Source organism: Alexandromys fortis, unplaced genomic scaffold (assembly GCF_014885135.2).
Source record: "Alexandromys fortis isolate MF-2015 unplaced genomic scaffold, M_Fortis_MF-2015_v1.1 scaffold_161, whole genome shotgun sequence".
Taxonomy (NCBI): domain Eukaryota; kingdom Metazoa; phylum Chordata; class Mammalia; order Rodentia; family Cricetidae; genus Alexandromys; species Alexandromys fortis.
Window position 1 is genome coordinate 1,720,592 of NW_026068073.1, and position 16,857 is coordinate 1,737,448.

The window sequence follows — 16,857 nt, forward strand, 5'->3', positions numbered from 1 at the left end:
AATGCTGCTTACTGGCTTGCTCTCTTGGCTTACTTAGCTTTTCCTCCCTTCCTCCCTCCCTTCTTCCCTCTCTCCCTTCCTTCCTTCCTTCCTCCTTCCCTTCCTTTCTTTCCTTTTGGTTTCTCAAGACAAGGTTTCTCTGTAGCTTTGGGACCTGACCTGGAAGACCCAGCAATGACAGGCTCAATAGAGGCCCGAGTCTCAGTAGTTTACCTTGGTTCCAAGAAAGACCACAAACTGAGACTACACAGGCACCACCCAGGAACAGACCATCCAAAGGAAAATCCTAATGTTCCAACCATTGTAGACAGGATCACCTGCCAGCACACACCATTGCTTTTCACCAGGACACCCCTAGACAAGTGTCAGCCAATCATGGATCCTGAACCTTAGAAATCCCTTACCCCCACCTTTCCAACTATAAAAACCCAACCCTAACGGAGCTCGGGGCTCTCTGATCGCTCCAATATGTTGGACACACAGGGAGTCCAAGTTTGCAAACTTGTATAAGAATAAAGACTCTTTGCTTTTGCATACAGGACTCGATCTCCTAGTTGGTTTTGGGGGAACTCTGTGTTCTGGGCATAACATAGACCAGGCTGGTCTTGAACTCACAGAGTTCCACCTGCCTCTGTCTCTGAGATTAAAGGCATGCACCGCCACCACCTGGCTTCTTTTTTATTTTAATTATTTTTTCATTTATGTTACATACCAACTACAGTTTCCCCTCCCTCCCTCCTCCCTTCCCCATCCTACCTGTCCCTTCCCAAGCCTGTCCTCCTCCATCTCCTTTCAGAGAGGGGCAGGCCTCCCCTGAGTACGGCACATCATGTTGAGGCAGGACAGAGCTCCTCCTTCTGTATCGAGGCTGGGCAAGGTAGTCATTCCAGCATGGGTAACGGGTTCCCAAAAGCCAGCTAAGTGCCAGGGACAGGTCCTGAACTCACTGCTAGGAGCCCCACAAACAGACCAAGCTATACAACTGTCACATCCATGCACAGGGCCTAAGTTGGCCCCATGCAACTCACCCGTGAGCTCCCACAAGCTCAGGTCAGCTGTCTAAACTTAAAACATAACTTTAGCTACCACAGAGAGAAGAGAACAGGGAGAGGGAGAGACACTGAAGTTTGCACTTCCCTTAGAAGTGTCTGGCGTGGTGGTGCGCACCTTTAATCCCATCATTCAGGAGGCAAAGGTAGGCTGATCAAGGCCAGCTTGGTCTGCACAGTGAATTCCAAGGCCACCTATGTAGTTAGACCCTATCAAAAAAAAAAAAAAAAAAAAGCCCAGATGGGCTCAAGCCTTCAAGGACAGTTACCTGAGAATGCACTAAGTTGTAGGGGGGCAGGAATGCACTAAGTTGTGGGGGGCAGGGTAGGGAGGTGACCCCATCCCCCAGATCTCTGGTTCAGAGCAAACTCCTTCAGTGGAGCTGTAAGAAACTCTGGGGAGGCCTCGGGGACAGCCCCATGTAAGATGAGATTTCTTAGTGGCCTCAAAGCCGCACGAGGGCTCCAAGTATCCAACTGGCTGGCGTATCAGCATTGTAAGTGGGTACCACTCCCATGTGCCAGCAAGGTGAATAAGGTTGGGCTTTTGTGGGTGACGGTGGGGGAGCAAAATAACCATGGCTGTGCCATTCACCTGTGTCCCTGGGGTGACAAAAATGGCAGAAATGAGATGGGGACTGAGACTTCATGGTAACTTTGGTGGTCAGTTTTAAATGAGAACGTGGCACAAGCTGGTACCAGCTGAGAAGTGATTCTTCACGAGGAATTGTCAAGATCAGGTTGACCTGTGATCTTGTTTGTGTGTGGAGGGGGTGTTTTCTTGATTATATCAAGGTAAATTTGCAGAACCCAGTCCTGATGTGGGATTCCCCTCTGTATGCTATGAATACTACTAATAAAGGATCTGCTTTGGGCCTTTTGCAGCACAGAATAGGGCAAGGTGGGAATTCCAAGCAGATAGAGGAGGAGAGAGTAGGCAGAGTCAGGGAGAAGCTGTGTAACCACCCCCTGCAGGAGACAGACGCTGGATGGAAATTTACCGCTAGGCCAAAGCACAAGGTGATACGCAGATTGATAGACATAGGCTAATTTAAGATACAAGAGTTAGCCAGGAATATGCCTAAGCTAGTAGTCCAAGCAGTGTTTTAATTAATAGTTTCTGTGTGATTATTTCGGGTCTGGGTGGCCAGGAACCAACGAGCGGCCTCTGCCTACACAGTCCCTTGTGGGTGACTTTCTGGACTGTGTAGGGCGGGAACCAAAGCCAAGTTCTCTCAACTTTTTCACACAGCCCCAAAAATCTACAGACTGTCCCTCTCACCATTTGCCAAGCACCTCCCCAATCATCCATTTTCTGAAACATCTTAATTTCAAAATTCACCAGGATACCCCAGGAAAGCCTGTTTGGATACAGGGTCCTGGCTTCTCTCAGCAGCCTCTGCCCTGACCCTCTCCCGCCCCTGGCTTCCCTTCCCTTCTCTCAGCTTCTGATTCCTATATAATGTCAGCTATTTTCACTACTTAGTCTCTTGATCTCTGGGTCCTCGGCTCTTCTGTCCCTCCCCATCTCTTCCTCTTTTGTCCGTCCCCCAACCCACCGCCCGTTCAGTCTGGACTCTTCCAAGTGCCTCTGGCTGAATTCTCCCTCGTATCTGCAACAAAACTTCTCCTGAACCGTGCCATATTTTCCCCATTCAGCAACCCTGACCACTCACCTCTTCTGGGTCACTTCATTCCGGGACCCTCACATCACTTCCCAGCCAAGAACTCTATGAAGTGTAGTCTGCAAATAATACCATGGCCACACGGTGGCAGCACGGACCTGTGTTTCTAAACGAGAGCCTTTTCAGCAGTGTCTTGGACTTCAGCTGCTGGGTGGTACACCGACCTCTGCAGCTTACCTGCTTGGGGCCCTAGCCAAACCCAGCGTTGGTAGTTTCTTCCTCTCTGATGGTATTGTCCAAGCCAGCTGGGAGAAAATGCTCCTTCTCATACAGCCGAGCAACTGGGACCATATCACCAAGTCCTTAGAGTGACTGGGAATAGAACCTGGAACCAAGGGTATTTCTAGGCAGGTGCTCTACCTCTGAGCCACATCCTAAGCCCTCTTTTACTGTTTTGAGACAGGTGCCATTAAGTTGCCCAGGCTCACTCGAACTAATTCTGTAAACCTGGCCGGCCTTGAACTGGCAATCCTCCTGCCTCCACCTGCTCTTGTTGCATGCTCTCTTACTCAAAGCCTCCACACACCCTAGCCTTCCTGGTGTTGGAAGGTACTAGAATTATTCCTGCCTCAGTACCTTTGTCCAGGCTGCTTCTTCTGGCTACAGCACCTCCCCCTCCCCCTGTCATAGGTCATTTCCTCAAATCTTTGTCTTCTAGAAGTTCGGTGGATTTTACTTTCTGGTGCTGTGGTTGGAGTGCAGAGCCTGCGGCCTGCTAAGCAAACACTGTTGGCCCCACCCCAGCCTACTTGATGTGCGGTACCAGTAAGGACCTAGGGACATAGTGCCACTTGAGGGACTTTCAGCCTCGTGACCCTGTGCACACAGTTTCAAATGCCACGTCTGCTGCATTTGTTTGTAACAAACTTTTACGGGCTGTTCTTATCTCAGGACTGGAGTTCTGATCTCGGCCCCCACTTCAGGTGACTCCAGAATGCCTGTAGTCCCAGCTCCAACTCACTAATGTCGCTACTAGGTTTATTTGTTTGTTTGTTTGCTGGTCTTTATTTTCCCATTTATTTGTTTGGTTGGTTTGGTTTTCAAGACAGGGTTTCTCTGTAGCCCTGGCTGTCCTGAACTCACTCTGTAAACCAGGCTGGTCTCGAACTCACAGAGATCTACCTGCCTCTGCCTCCCAAGTGCTAGGATTAAAGGCATGTGCCACCACCACTACCCAGCTACTTTCCATTATTATTATTATTATTATTAATTTATTTTTATTATTTATTTATGTGTGCATACATATGGTGCCCATGTGGCCGAGGACAACTTTACTTACAGTCGCCAACACCCCCCACCCCCCATTTCCCCATCCCCTCCACACCCCCCACCCCTGCTGGGTTGGGTCTCAGAGAGGGAACTTAGGCTGCCAGCTGGCTGAGCAACCTTCCCAGCTCATTCTAAGGAGAAACTGATGTTGGAACAATGTTGCAACAATCAAGCTGCTTTTTAAAATATTTTCTTCCTGGGGCTGGAGAGATGGCTCAGCAGTTAAGAGCACTGACTGCTCTTCCAGAGGCTCTGAGTTCAATTCCCGGCAACCACGAGGTGGCTCACAACCACCTACCTATGAGATCTGGTGCCCTCTTCTGGCCTACCGGCAGGATACTGCATAAATAAATAAATAAATAAATAAATAAATAAATAAATAAATCTTTAAAAAATGCACAAAACTCAAGTCCAAATGGATCAAAGACCTCAACATAAAGCCAGCCACACTGAACCTTATAGAAGAGAAAGTGGGAAGTACACTTGAACGCATTGGCACAGGGAACTACTTCCTAAATATAACCCCAGCAGCACAGACACTGAGAGAAACAATTAATAAATGGGACCTCCTGAAACTGAAAAGCTTCTGTAAAGCAAAGGACATGGTCAACAAGACAAAACGACAGCCTACAGAATGGGAAAAGATCTTCACTAACCCCACATCAGACAGAGGTCTGATCTCCAAAATATACAAAGAACTCAAGAAACTGGACACCAAAAGAACACATAATCCAATAAAAAAAATGGACTTCAGACCTAAACGGAGAACTCTCAACAGAGGAATCTAAAATGGCTGAAAGACACTTAAGGAAATGTACAACATCCATTGTCATCAAAGAAATGCAAATCAAAACAACTCTGAGATTTCATCTTAAACCTGTAAAAATGGCCAAGATCAAAAACACTGATGACAACTTATGCTGGAGAGGTTGTGGGGAAAAGGGAACACTCCTGCATTGCTGGTGGGAGTGCAAACTGGTACAGCCTGTTTCGATATCTGTATGGTGATTTCGCAGAAAACTAGGAAACAACCTTCCTCAAGACCCAGCAATACCACTTTTGGGTATATATTCAAAGGATGCTCAATCGTACCACAAGGACATGTACTCAACTATGTTCATAGCAGCTTTGTTTGTCATAGCCAGAACCTGGAAACGACCTAAATGCCCCTCTACTGAAAAATGTGGTACATTTATGCAATGGAGTATTACACAGCAGAAAAAAATAATGACAGTTTGAATTTTGCAGGAAAATTGATGGAACTTATTTTGAGTGAGGTAACCCAGACCCAGAGAGACAATTATCACATATACTCACTCATAGGTGGTTTTTAAACATAAAGCAAAGAAAGCCAGCCCACAAATCACAATCCCAGAGAACTTAGACAACAATGAGGACACTAAGAGAGACTTATATAGATGTAATCTACATGGGAAGTAGAAAGTAGAAAAAGACAAGATCTCCTGAGTAAATTGGGAGCATGGGGATCTTGGGGGAGGGTTGAAGGGAAGGGGCGAGGCAGGGATGGGAGCAGAGAAAAATGTAGAGCTCAATAAATATCAATAAAAAATATTTTCTTCCTGCTTCTTTTGTTCTTCCTCTGCAGAAAACAATTGCTTCTGCTCGCTTTCTGGGACACTTACTGTTCCATAAAATAAAATTTTGTCAGTTGTAGAGTCAGAAATAAGACCGGTTGCATGCCAGTCCTTCTAGCACTTGTACGGGTGCGCGGTCACACACACACACACACACACACACACACAGAGAGAGCGAGAGATTTTTTTTTTTTTTATTGTTGCTCTCTTAAGAAGGCGTCTCTTGTAGCCCAGGGTGGCCTAGAACTCCTGGCTATAGGATTGTGGCACCAGACCCCACTTAAAACTCTTTGTATTCTTGTAGTTTGCCCTTTGATACACATCTTACCAGGAAGAGCAAATTAAAACCACAGTGAAGTCTGACTTGGCATTCGGTGCATGGGTAAGGTAAGAAGGATAATGACATATACTGGCAGATGTGGGGAAATCGGAACAACGTTGCCCTCCTATCAGGAGGGGGAGGCAGAAGGCTCACTTGTCTCCTGGATTTCAGGGCCGTTTGATGAAAGACGTCAGCTTACTGCATAACTCGAATCTCAACACTGACCTCACTAGACAGGAGGAGCATGCCTTCAGTGCCACCTTAAACTTTTTTAATACTATTGTTTTTTTCACGTGTGTGGGTATTTTGCCTGCATATGTGAGAGTGTGTGTGCCTGGTGCCTGCAGAGGCCGGAGAGGGCACTGGATCCCCTGGGACTGCAGTTACAGATGGTTTCCAGCTGCTATGTGGATACTGCGGAATTGAACCTGGGTCCTCTGTAAAAGCAGTCAGTGCTCTTACCTGTTCTCATCTTTCCAAGTTTAGTCTTGTGAGACCCTGTTTCAGAACAAAATAAAATGAACAACTCTTGTACATCAGTATCTAATGCAAAGGACGGCCCAGGACACACCAAAGCCAAGTTCTCAGCACAAAGGAGATTTGTCGACCCCAGAGGAACAAAAGGCAGGAAATAAGGGACAAAGACACAGACAGGAGACAGAGGACGAGGGACGAGGAGAAAAGAACAAGGGAAGGGAGGGGGATATTTGCCCAGAGGGACAAAGTACTGCCTCTAGATAGAGAAGAAACAGACTCATCCCATAGGCAAACGGCAGTTTATAAAGATAAGAGGGGAACCCTGTGTTAGGATAAGTTGGTTAATTTTGATTGGGCATGTTAACTAAGGCATTGAAGGGGGATTTGATTGCTGAACTTCAGGACTTTGACAGCTGAACCTTGGTAGTCAGCATCTGGAGGAAGAAATGGCTAAGCAAGGGGGTAGACCTTGAGGGAATGTAATCTATTGGTTTAGCAAAGAAGAGGGGGTGGGTGAAGGGCAGAGCCTTGTCTGCTATGCTCAGGGTGGCTGGAGTTCTTCATCCCCACGTTTCCAATTGATTATTGGGTCACTGGTTGTGGGGAAAGTGGGTGTTTTTCTCTCTGCTTCCTGCTGACATTTGGGGCAGTGTTGTTAGGGACCCAAGGAAGATTTGTTATTGGTCAAGGTTGAGAAGAACTGGCTGTGTCAGTCAGTGTCCAGGTTCGGCAAGTTCATCCCAGCTTAGGGAAATGTAGTCTAGGTGGCTAGACCAGGATGTAGATTTTGAGGAAACAGCTGGAGCTGGAGTCTGGAGCTGGAGCAGGAGCAGGATCAGGATCTGGAGCTGGAGCAGGAACTGGAGTCTGGAGTCTGGAGTCTGGAGCAGGAGCTGGAGTCTGGAGCTGGAGCAGGATCTGGAGCTGGAGCAGGAGCTGGAGTCTGGAGTCTGGAGCAGGAGCTGGAGTCTGGAGCTGGAGCTGGAGCAGGATCTGGAGCTGGAGCAGGAACTGGAGTCGGGAGCTGGAGCTGGAGTCTGGAGCTGGAGCAGGAGCTGGAGTCTGGAGCTGGACTCTGGAGCTGGACTTTGGAGCTGGACTTTGGAGCTGAAGCAGGAGCTGGAGCTAGAGTTGGTGCTAGAGCAGGAGTCTAGAGCTGGAGCAGGAGCTGAAGCAGGAACTGGAGTCTGGAGTCTGGAGCAGGAGCTGAAGCAGGAGCTAGAGGAGGAGCAGGAGCTGGAGTCTGGAGCTGGAGCTGGAGTCTGGAGTGGAGTCTGGAGCTGACACACAGTCTGCTGGGACAGACGAAATAGGGACAGAGGTAAAGTTAAGGAGTTTAGGGGAAAATATTTTATCTTAGGTGTACATTTGACACTGTTAGGCCCATGGTCCTGGTACTTGAGAAGAGGAATCCCAAGATCAGGTTCCACCCTCAGGAATAGGTAATAGGCAGGAAAACTTAGGTTGTTGGTTGGCAAGAGTACTTATCTGGAGTCTGTTTGAGAGTCCTTGAGAGGAGCCAGGGAAATTTAGATAGGTTATATAAGGTTATTTGTGGGAGCAGCGACTGGTTGTGTGTATGTAGGGGAATACAGTTTGAGGGGCTTCCATTACATCAGAATAGTCTTTCCTGGGGTGTCCAGGTAGGTTTTGAAATTGAGACATTTTAGGGACATGGATGATGGGAGTGGCTCTTGGCAAACAGTGATAGGCACAGTCTGTAACAGATTTTGAGGATTGGTGTGGAAAGATTGAGAGAACTTGGCTTTGGTTCCCAAATGGGGATGGGGATGGTGAAGGGGACAAGCAGTCAGTAACTGGGAGGTGGGCATTGGCAACTGGGTTATCTCTGGCAATGGATGGCGCGGAGGGTGGGCACAGAGAACGCTGAAGCCATGGGGGGCATTCTGGGAGAGAACGGTGAGAAAGAGCAGGTCCTGAACACAGTGAAATGTAGTGGTGTATTATTTGTGTCTTAAAAAATAAATTTAATAAAAAAAACTTGCCTGAAGGTCAGTGCAAAACAGCCACACTAGTCAGCCACGCACGCCAAGGACTGGTGGCCCACACCTGTAATCCCGGCACTAGCGAAGACTGAGTGGAGGAGACAGGAACTCGTCCTTCGGTCTGCAGACTTCAAGAGGTGAGAGCTCTCTAGCGGTTTCATTGCTTTTGCTTTTCTGATCTTCACGTTGAACCCCAATATCTGCCTCTGGGTTTTTATGAATTGTGCTACAAAATATTCCATGTTGGAGGAGGGTTAAGTTTGTTGTTATCTGGGTTATGCAGAAAGGTAGCCTGGAGGGAAGTGGGGTGAGTCTGGCTTGACTGACCGTCATGTTGGTGCAATTACTATCTTTATTGATCGTGGAGGGGCCAGTCTGATGTGGGAGTCTGACAGGAAGGAGCTGCCTTTCATAGGAAGCTGTAGGCAGAAGTAGCTAGAGGACATTCTTGTGTGGGAGGGACGGCGAGGAGATCTTTGACAGTTTCCAGAAGGAGGGAAGAGGATCTGGGGAGCGCTGAAGCAGAGGGATGAGTGTGGAGGACAGGCAAGGAGCGGGAGGAGGTTATTTTTAATTTATTTTTTAATGTATACAATATTCTGTCTGTGTGTATGCCTGCAGGCCAAGAGGGCACCAGACCCCATTACAGATGGTTGTGAGCCACCATGTGGTTGCTGGGAATTAAACTCAGAACCTTTGGAAGAGCAGGCAATGCTCTTAACCTCTGAGCCATCTCTCCAGCCCAGCGGGAGGAGTTTTTGATAAGGGAATTTTGGAGGGATAGACTCCGAGGCCACGGAAGGAATTGGGGATCCATTGGAAGCTAGGAGTTGAGGGAGCTAGAGGTGGGACTAGATTGTTGGAGGGATCTCGGGGTTTGTTTACGATTGAGGTGTAACTGCAGCAAGTGTGGAAACAAGGAGGCCAGTTTGAGACAGTACTCTCAAGAGTTTTGGAGAGGTCATATCGGGGGCCACCATTTTGGAGTGACTTCTGCCGTGATCCTAGCCGTGGCGAACTTGCATGTCCCAGGGTGGGAGCGTGAGGGTTAGAAAAGCATTCAGTAGGAGGAACAGAGATAAGAAAGAACCACTAAGAGGTAGGATAGTAATCGGAGGGCAACTCAGAGTGGAACTCTGCAGTTCCTTCCCCACATACTTTTATACCCGAGACAACAGGGAAGAAGACAAAAGCCTTGGCAACAATGAGCAACTAGAACAGTTTTTACTTCAATACTTTGAGATATCAAGTCATTAGCATTCCCTTGTTTAGGCAGTGAACCCACCCTAGGCCAAGTGTCCCGGGAAGGCTGTCACTCCCAAGGTCAAACCCTCTATTTCTAAGAAGGGGTGAAAGTACACTTAAAAGTCCTGACCATTGGTCAAGGATCTACCTGTGCGGGCCATCTTAGTATCAAAATGACCAAGTAACCACACCGTAGGTCTGGATGTGCAGGCCACACTTGTTGCCAACAATTGAACAAGCTAAAACTCTCCGACCTTCAGATAAGGTGGAAATAGGCTCCCAGTTTTTGGGTCTCCACAAGTTAAGTGACAGGGGCAAAGGTCGGTCCTAGGAAGTGTCTATGTATTTGGGAGGTATGAGGATGGATCTGGGAGGCAGAGGACTGGGGCAGAAAGGACAGCAATTTAAGTTTGATGAATTGTTTGTGGGTGGGAGGAAAGTGCTCAGGAGAAGCCCGGAAGCTGGTTGCTATAGGGAATATACCAGGGGTGAGTATCTAAGGACCCGTGAGTGGAAGAAACGGGCTGAGGACAGAGATGAGGAGCAAAGATGGCCAGGTGTTGAGAGAGAATCTTAGGTAGGTGACCTGGGTAACCCTGGAGCTGAGGAAACTGAGGCGGCGTGAGGTAGTGTCAGGTTGGCTCTCAGAGAGGGAAGGACTGCAAAGGAGGAAGCCCTCTACATACTGAAGCAGGCAGCAGGGAAAAGGGGGGCAAGCCAGGTCCAGACGGTCTGGAAAGGGGCATATGGAGGTGACCATATGGTGGAGAAGGATAATGGCAGTGTTAACCGAGTGTAGGTCTTGGATTAGGTGGGAGGTTCCACTAGGTTTTGGTTTTGGACTGTCAATATAAGTGAGGTATAAAAACTGCTTGGGTTAGGGGACTGAATGATGGGTTTGAAGCCTAGGCCGGTGAAGGGCATGGGTGTTGGGTTTGGAGATGCAGGCAGAGGGTCTGCAGGTGTCATAGAGAGGGAGAGGTTCATGATGTGCAGTACGGAATGGAGAGGTGGTACCCCATACGGTGGTACCCCATACAGTGGTACTCCATACAGTGGCACCCCATACAGTGGTACCCCATATGGTGGTACCCCACACAGTGGTACCTTATACAGTGGTACCCCACACAGTGGCACCCCATACGGTGGTACCCCACACAGTGGTATCCCATATGGTGATACCCCACACAGTGGTACCCCATACGGTGGTACCCCATACAGTGGTACCCCATACGGTGGTACCCTATACAGTGGTACTCCACACAGTGGTACCCCATACTGTGGTACCCCATACAGTGGGCTGACTAAAGAAGTGGGCAGAGGGTGAGAAGGGTTTGGGGATTCTGGAGAGTGGGTGTGTACAGATTAGAGGCTGAGGAAAGGGAGACAAAGGGTGTAGGGTGTCTGGGAGCTGTTGCTGGGGTGGAAGGCAGAGCTCATGCCAATTTTGGAGAGAACAGCCTTTCCGAGTGAGGGAACAGATCCTGAGGAAGTGAGAAGGGAGCAGGAAAGAAAACTTTGCAAGGGGGAGTCTGGAGGGGTGGGTCGGGGTTGTGTACTGGAGCAGGGGGAGTCTGGAGGGGTGGGTCGGGGTTGTGTATTGGAGCATGCCCTGTGTAAGGAGCTGGAGGCACCGAGAGGAGTTCTTAGACTTGTCTTGACTTTTTTCTCGGACTTACATACGTTCTCAGATCTCATAACTTAAGCTTTCGTATTTTAGACTTTATATACTTTAGATGACTTTCTTAGACCTGCACAATTTGTATCTCATTTTTCCCTGACCTAGATAACTTGTCTATTTCTCATGACCTTTAGAAACTCCAAATCTCTTAGAGCGCGAAGGCTGTCGGCACACCAAACTGTACACATGGGATAGATAGAATGACCAGAAAGCTGGGTGTTTGTAAAATACTCACCCTTCAACATCATCAGAGATCAAGAAGGACAAATTTGACTGGTTTTTTTTTTTTCTGTAGTTTGGAGCCTGTCCTTGAACTCCCTATGTAGACCATTTTTTTTCTCTCTCTCTCCTTCCTTCCTTCCTTCCTTCCTTCCTTCCTTCCTTCCTTCCTTCCTTCCTTCATCCCTCCCTCCCTTCCTTCCTTTCTTTCTTGTTTTATGTTTTTTTGTCTTTGGTTTTTCGAGACAGGGTTTCTCTGTAGCTTTGTGGCCTGTCCTGGAACTAGCTCTTGTAGACCACGCTGGTCTCGAACTCGCAGAGATCCGCCTTCCTCTGCCTCCCAAGTGCTGGGATTAAAGGCGTGTGCCACCACCTCCGGGCTGAAGCTGCAGTTCTTAGTAAGAGCTGAGAGAAACCTAGAGAGACGAGGGCATGAGGGACAAATACATCTCTGTGCTGAGAACCTGGTCTTGGTGCGTCCTGGGCCTTGCTTCCTTTCAGTGTTTGCTGCAGTTGCCTGCAGTAGAAATCACCCAAATGGTGGCCAGTGGTAAATAAATGGCGTGTAGTATATCCGTACAATAAACATGCAACCACAAACATACAAAAAGACTGATACGTGGGCAACATAGATGAACCTTGAAAATAGTACACAGTACAAACAATGCCAGTCACAGAGAATAAGTTCTAGGATTCGACTTCCAATACATTTCCAGAATGGCCATACCCCATGGAGACAGAAAGTTGATTGATGGTTGGTTGCCTAGCGACCAGTGTGGGACAGGAGAACTGAGCTCTGTCGATTGCGTTTGGGTGGGTTACTCAGTCTAGGGGTTTGTAACCCACCCTGCAATCAGTTATTCCAGGGTCTTGGAGGGGCGCTACCTGGAAGGGAATGAGCTAGGACAGAAGAATGAGGCTAAGCAGATTTGTCAAAGCCCCTGTTTATTAGGATCATGGTTGCTGCTTATATAGTCCCTGTAGGGTAGGGAAACTGGACTCTTGCATGTTCCAGGTCACATAGGCCAGGAGGTAGGCCAAGAAGTCACAAGTTGCCACACCTGGTTCCCTGGATAGCTGGAAAGTGAGGCGCGTTCCGCTAACAGATAAGTTAATTGGATGTGGGGCAGGTTCTCTCAATAGAACATAATTATGGGTGTGGGGTTCCCTGCAGACTCCCCAGGGTGATGGTTCCTGTAATGATTTTTAGGGGGAAATGGCTCGTGACAGAGCTCAACTGCTAATGGCTGGATTATTTTGTGGGGTGAACAAAAATGTTCTAAAATTTATTATAGTGAAGGTTGCAAAACTTGGTGAAAACTCTTTAAATATAGTTGCATTTTTTGGTAAAATTCAAAATAGGTCAACTGTCCAGTGAGCAAAATCTCAGCAAAATCATTAACGAAAATAAAGGTGTATTAGATGTGTTATGGGACCGGAACCTGGTGCATAAGGAGACTCGGATAAAAAGCTGGACTGGCTAGGCGCACAACCAGGGACCCCAAGGCCACTGGCCCCTCAAAACTACTAACAGAGAGGACCTTTTTCTCCACTGCCTGATTCTGTTTTTGTCCCTCTGGTCTGTTGCCTCCTGTTATTTTCTCCTTCTCAGTGGATATGAAAGCCCAGGAACAGGGGTAGACAGATGACTCAGGGATAAAGGGCACTAGCTGACTCTTCTTACAGAGGACCCAAGATTTGATTGAAAGCACCCTTACGGTGGCTCACTATCTATGACTTCAGTTCCAGGGAGATCTGATGCCTTCTTCTGGCCTCCACCTGCACAAGGCATACAGGTGGTACATAGAACTACATACAGGCAAAACACTCAGCAATACATTAAATAAAATATTTTTAAAAAGTATATGTAGGCAAGCATAATACACACACACACACATATATACACATACACACACACATTTAAGAAAAATGTCCAGGATTCGCAAGCCCTGCAGTTTCTGATGCTTAGAACCAAAACGTCCCCCAAGACCAAGAGGGGAGATTAATATCTGTAATTCCAGCTCTCGGGAGGCTGAGGCAGGACAGAGTTGGAGAGCTGCCTGGGTCTGCATAGTAACACTTTGTTACAAAACAGCTGCCTGGGTCTGCATAGTAACACCTTGTTACAAAACAAAACACACCCATCACTCAAGTATAAAAGATTCCAGTAGGAGCTGGCAGAACCAGCTCTTAGGTAATGATGGACCAACCCACAGCCTGGCCTGGCCAGAGCCAACACAGGCCATCAGTATGGGAAGTCAGTTTTCTTCAGCTACCAGACCTACTAGCTTCCCAGCACGGGCACACTGCAGTGACCTCAACACGCATGCAATCACTCGCCCGTCATGGTAATGACAGAGCAAACTGCAGAAATGCACGGGACACACATGCTGGGATAAACAGTGGTTGGGTCCTTTGCTCTGGGGTGGTGGTGTCCTCCTTTTCCTGTCTCAGAGGGCCCAGGGAATCAGCGCAACCCCAGACAAGGGGTTTTGGAGAACACTAAGTCATATATGTTTGGGTAGGGGGGGGGGGCAACCCTGAATCTAGACCCAACTACTCAGTGAATTCAAACAGCATGTGACAGTTTACTAATATAATGAATATTAAATACATCTGTGGGGCTAGAGAGACGGCTCAATAGTTATGAGCACTGACTGCTCTTCCAGAGGACCTGGGTTCAATTTCCAGCACGCGTATGGCAGCTGATAAGTGTCTGTAAATTCATGTCCTGGGTGATCTGACACCTTCACACTATTGCACACAAAATAAAGTTAAATAAGTCAGAAAAAAAATTTTTTTTGGGGGGGGGGGTTTCGAGACAGGGTTTCTCTGTAGCTTTGGTGCCGGTCCCAGAACTAGCTCTTGTAGACCAGGCTGGCCTCGAACTGCACACATAAACACACATACACATATATGTGTGTATATATATTGAATTAAAAAACTGAGGACAGGACTGCTCTGCATGGTTGAGAAGAAGGTCTACTGTAGATCTGAGGGAGAAAACAGCCAGAGGTTTCTGGAAGGATCCATACTGAAGTTGACCAGCAGAATAAACTGGGCCATGGGAATGGGGTAGTGGGAGAGGAAGAGAGAGGAACCAGGAACCAAGAGGCCAGAGGACCAAGAGAGCAAGAGGACACGTAGTCAAAACGGCTGGGTTGTATAGAAAAAGGAAGCTGAGGGAAGAGAAGTAAAGCTCGGGCTAGGGAGGCTGAGGGGGAGGGGTAACTCTATAGCAGGTGTTGGTGCTGAGAGACCAGCATCCACGTTGATACGTTAATAGGCACCCCAGCCAGGCATTTGCCCTGCCAGATTGATGGCTGGATCTCAGAGCAGGCCAGCTTCATTGCAGGACTGAGGTGAACGGTTTCTGTAGCCCATAAGCCTCTCCTGTTGAAATAAGGAGCGGCGGCGGGGCTGCGTCCCCAGCACCCCGGCCGCCTGCTAGCTTATGCCCGAAATAACAACACACAAACTGTATTCATTTAAAGACTGCTTGACCCATTTCTATCTAGCCTCTTCTAGGCTAATTCTCACATATTAATTTAGCCCATTTCTAATCATCTGTGTAAGCACCCCAAGGTGCGCTTACCGGGAAGATTCTAGCCTACGTCCATCCTGGGTCGGAGGAGCTTCATTGCATGCATCTGCCCGGGAGAGTGGAGCATGCCTCTCTGTCTGAGGCATCTGGCTGAGAGGAGCTGCATTACTTCTGACCTCACTTCCTCTTCCTCCCAGCATTCTCTTCTGTTTACTCCACCCACCTATGTTCTAACCAATAAAATAGGCCAAGCCAGTTTCTTTATTAGCCAATGACCTTCCTCCATCACTCTCCACTGATGCAGCAACCGAAATCAGACCAAATAAGTCAAACCGAATTAGGAAAAAAAAACAGGTTTAAAGGATAAAACGTTCCCGGATGATTTTCCAGCCCCACAGAGAGGAGCCAGGAGGGAAAGGAGGACTAGAAAACCATAGTCTGCCTTCTGGGAGCAGTTTAAATCCCCTGTGGGAGTGGTCTTGAGCATCTCTGGGGGATGGGTCATCAGAATGTTCGGAGATGTAGTAGGGTTTGGAGAGAGATGGGGGAGAGGGTTTGGGGTGGAGCTTCCTCCAGAACATTCCAGACTCTTTGGGTATATGGATGGCAGGGGTTTGGGGTGAAGCTTGCGACACTTTAAATCCCAAACTCATGAGTCAGAGGCAGGAGGATCTCTGAGTTGGAGGCCAGTCTGGTCTTCAAAGAGTTCCAGGATGCTAGGATGGAGAGATCATATCTTCAAAAAGAAATAAAAGCAGGCATTTGCATTTAATAAAGATTGAATTTTCCATCAGGGGATGGTGGGGGAAGCAAACCTGGATCTTTCCCATCTGGACTCCATACGAGTATTTCGATCTTCTGTGGAAAGTTGTTATTATTACTTTTATGGCGGTGGGTATCTAGGCTACCTGCTGATATCGAGCTGATGATAAGGTCTCACTACCTAGTTCAGATCGGCCCCACCGCTTGTGTGCTTATTCCAGGCATGTGCCTGCACTCATGTGCCTTTTTATATTATGTTTTCCCATCGTGAAGCTCAATGAAAAGTTAAAAAAGGAGACCATGACTGTTCCTAGGTATGGTGGAGGAGAAAGGTTATTGTAGATGAAAGGAGACATAGTTAGAGGTAGAGACATCTAGGAGAGGCCAGAGGAAACATGACCCTGAGTCAAGCTATGTGAGGAGGGTGTGTGTGTGTGTGTGTGTGTGTGTGTGTGTGTGTGTGTGTGGTGGTTTGAGAGAAAATGGCTCCCCAAAAGAGTGACACTATTATGAGGTGTGGCCTTGTTGAAGGAAGTGTGTCACTCTGGAGCCAGGCTTTGAGGTCTCTTATGCTCAAGCCATGCGCAGTGAGACAGTCTGCTTCCTGTTGTAGCAGCTCCTCTCCAGGACCATATCTGCCTGCAGCTCACCATGTCCTACCTTGATGGTAATGGACTAAACCTCTGGAATGGTAAACCACCACCTCAATCAAATGTTCTCTTTTGTAAGAGTTGCCATGGTCACGGTGCCTATTCACAGAGGCAAGAGAGTAAAGGGTAGAGGAAGGCCCGGGTAACCGAAATGGCTGGATTATACAGGGAAAGGCAACTGCGGGAAGGGCAGGCCCAGCCCCTGGGCTGGGGAAATTTAGGGCATGAAGAACCAACTTTAAAAGTCTTTTTTTTTTTTTTTTTAAGACAAATGAAGTTCATTCCTGTGTATGATTAACTCTGTTTCTCAAGAATTAGGCTGCACCCACCGGCAGCCTTGGCTACAAATGGTT

At 47.9% G+C, this 16,857-nt stretch overlaps 1 long non-coding RNA gene across 1 annotated transcript; it reads right to left on the minus strand.

Moving 5' to 3' along the window:
• Nucleotides 1-6,862: 6,862 nt before the first annotated feature.
• Nucleotides 6,863-15,234, minus strand: LOC126488094 (uncharacterized). The gene is made up of 2 exons (XR_007588582.1): nt 15,144-15,234; nt 6,863-7,692 (listed from the first exon to the last, which is right to left on the minus strand). It is a non-coding gene; the product is annotated as an uncharacterized lncRNA (long non-coding RNA).
• Nucleotides 15,235-16,857: the final 1,623 nt, after the last annotated feature.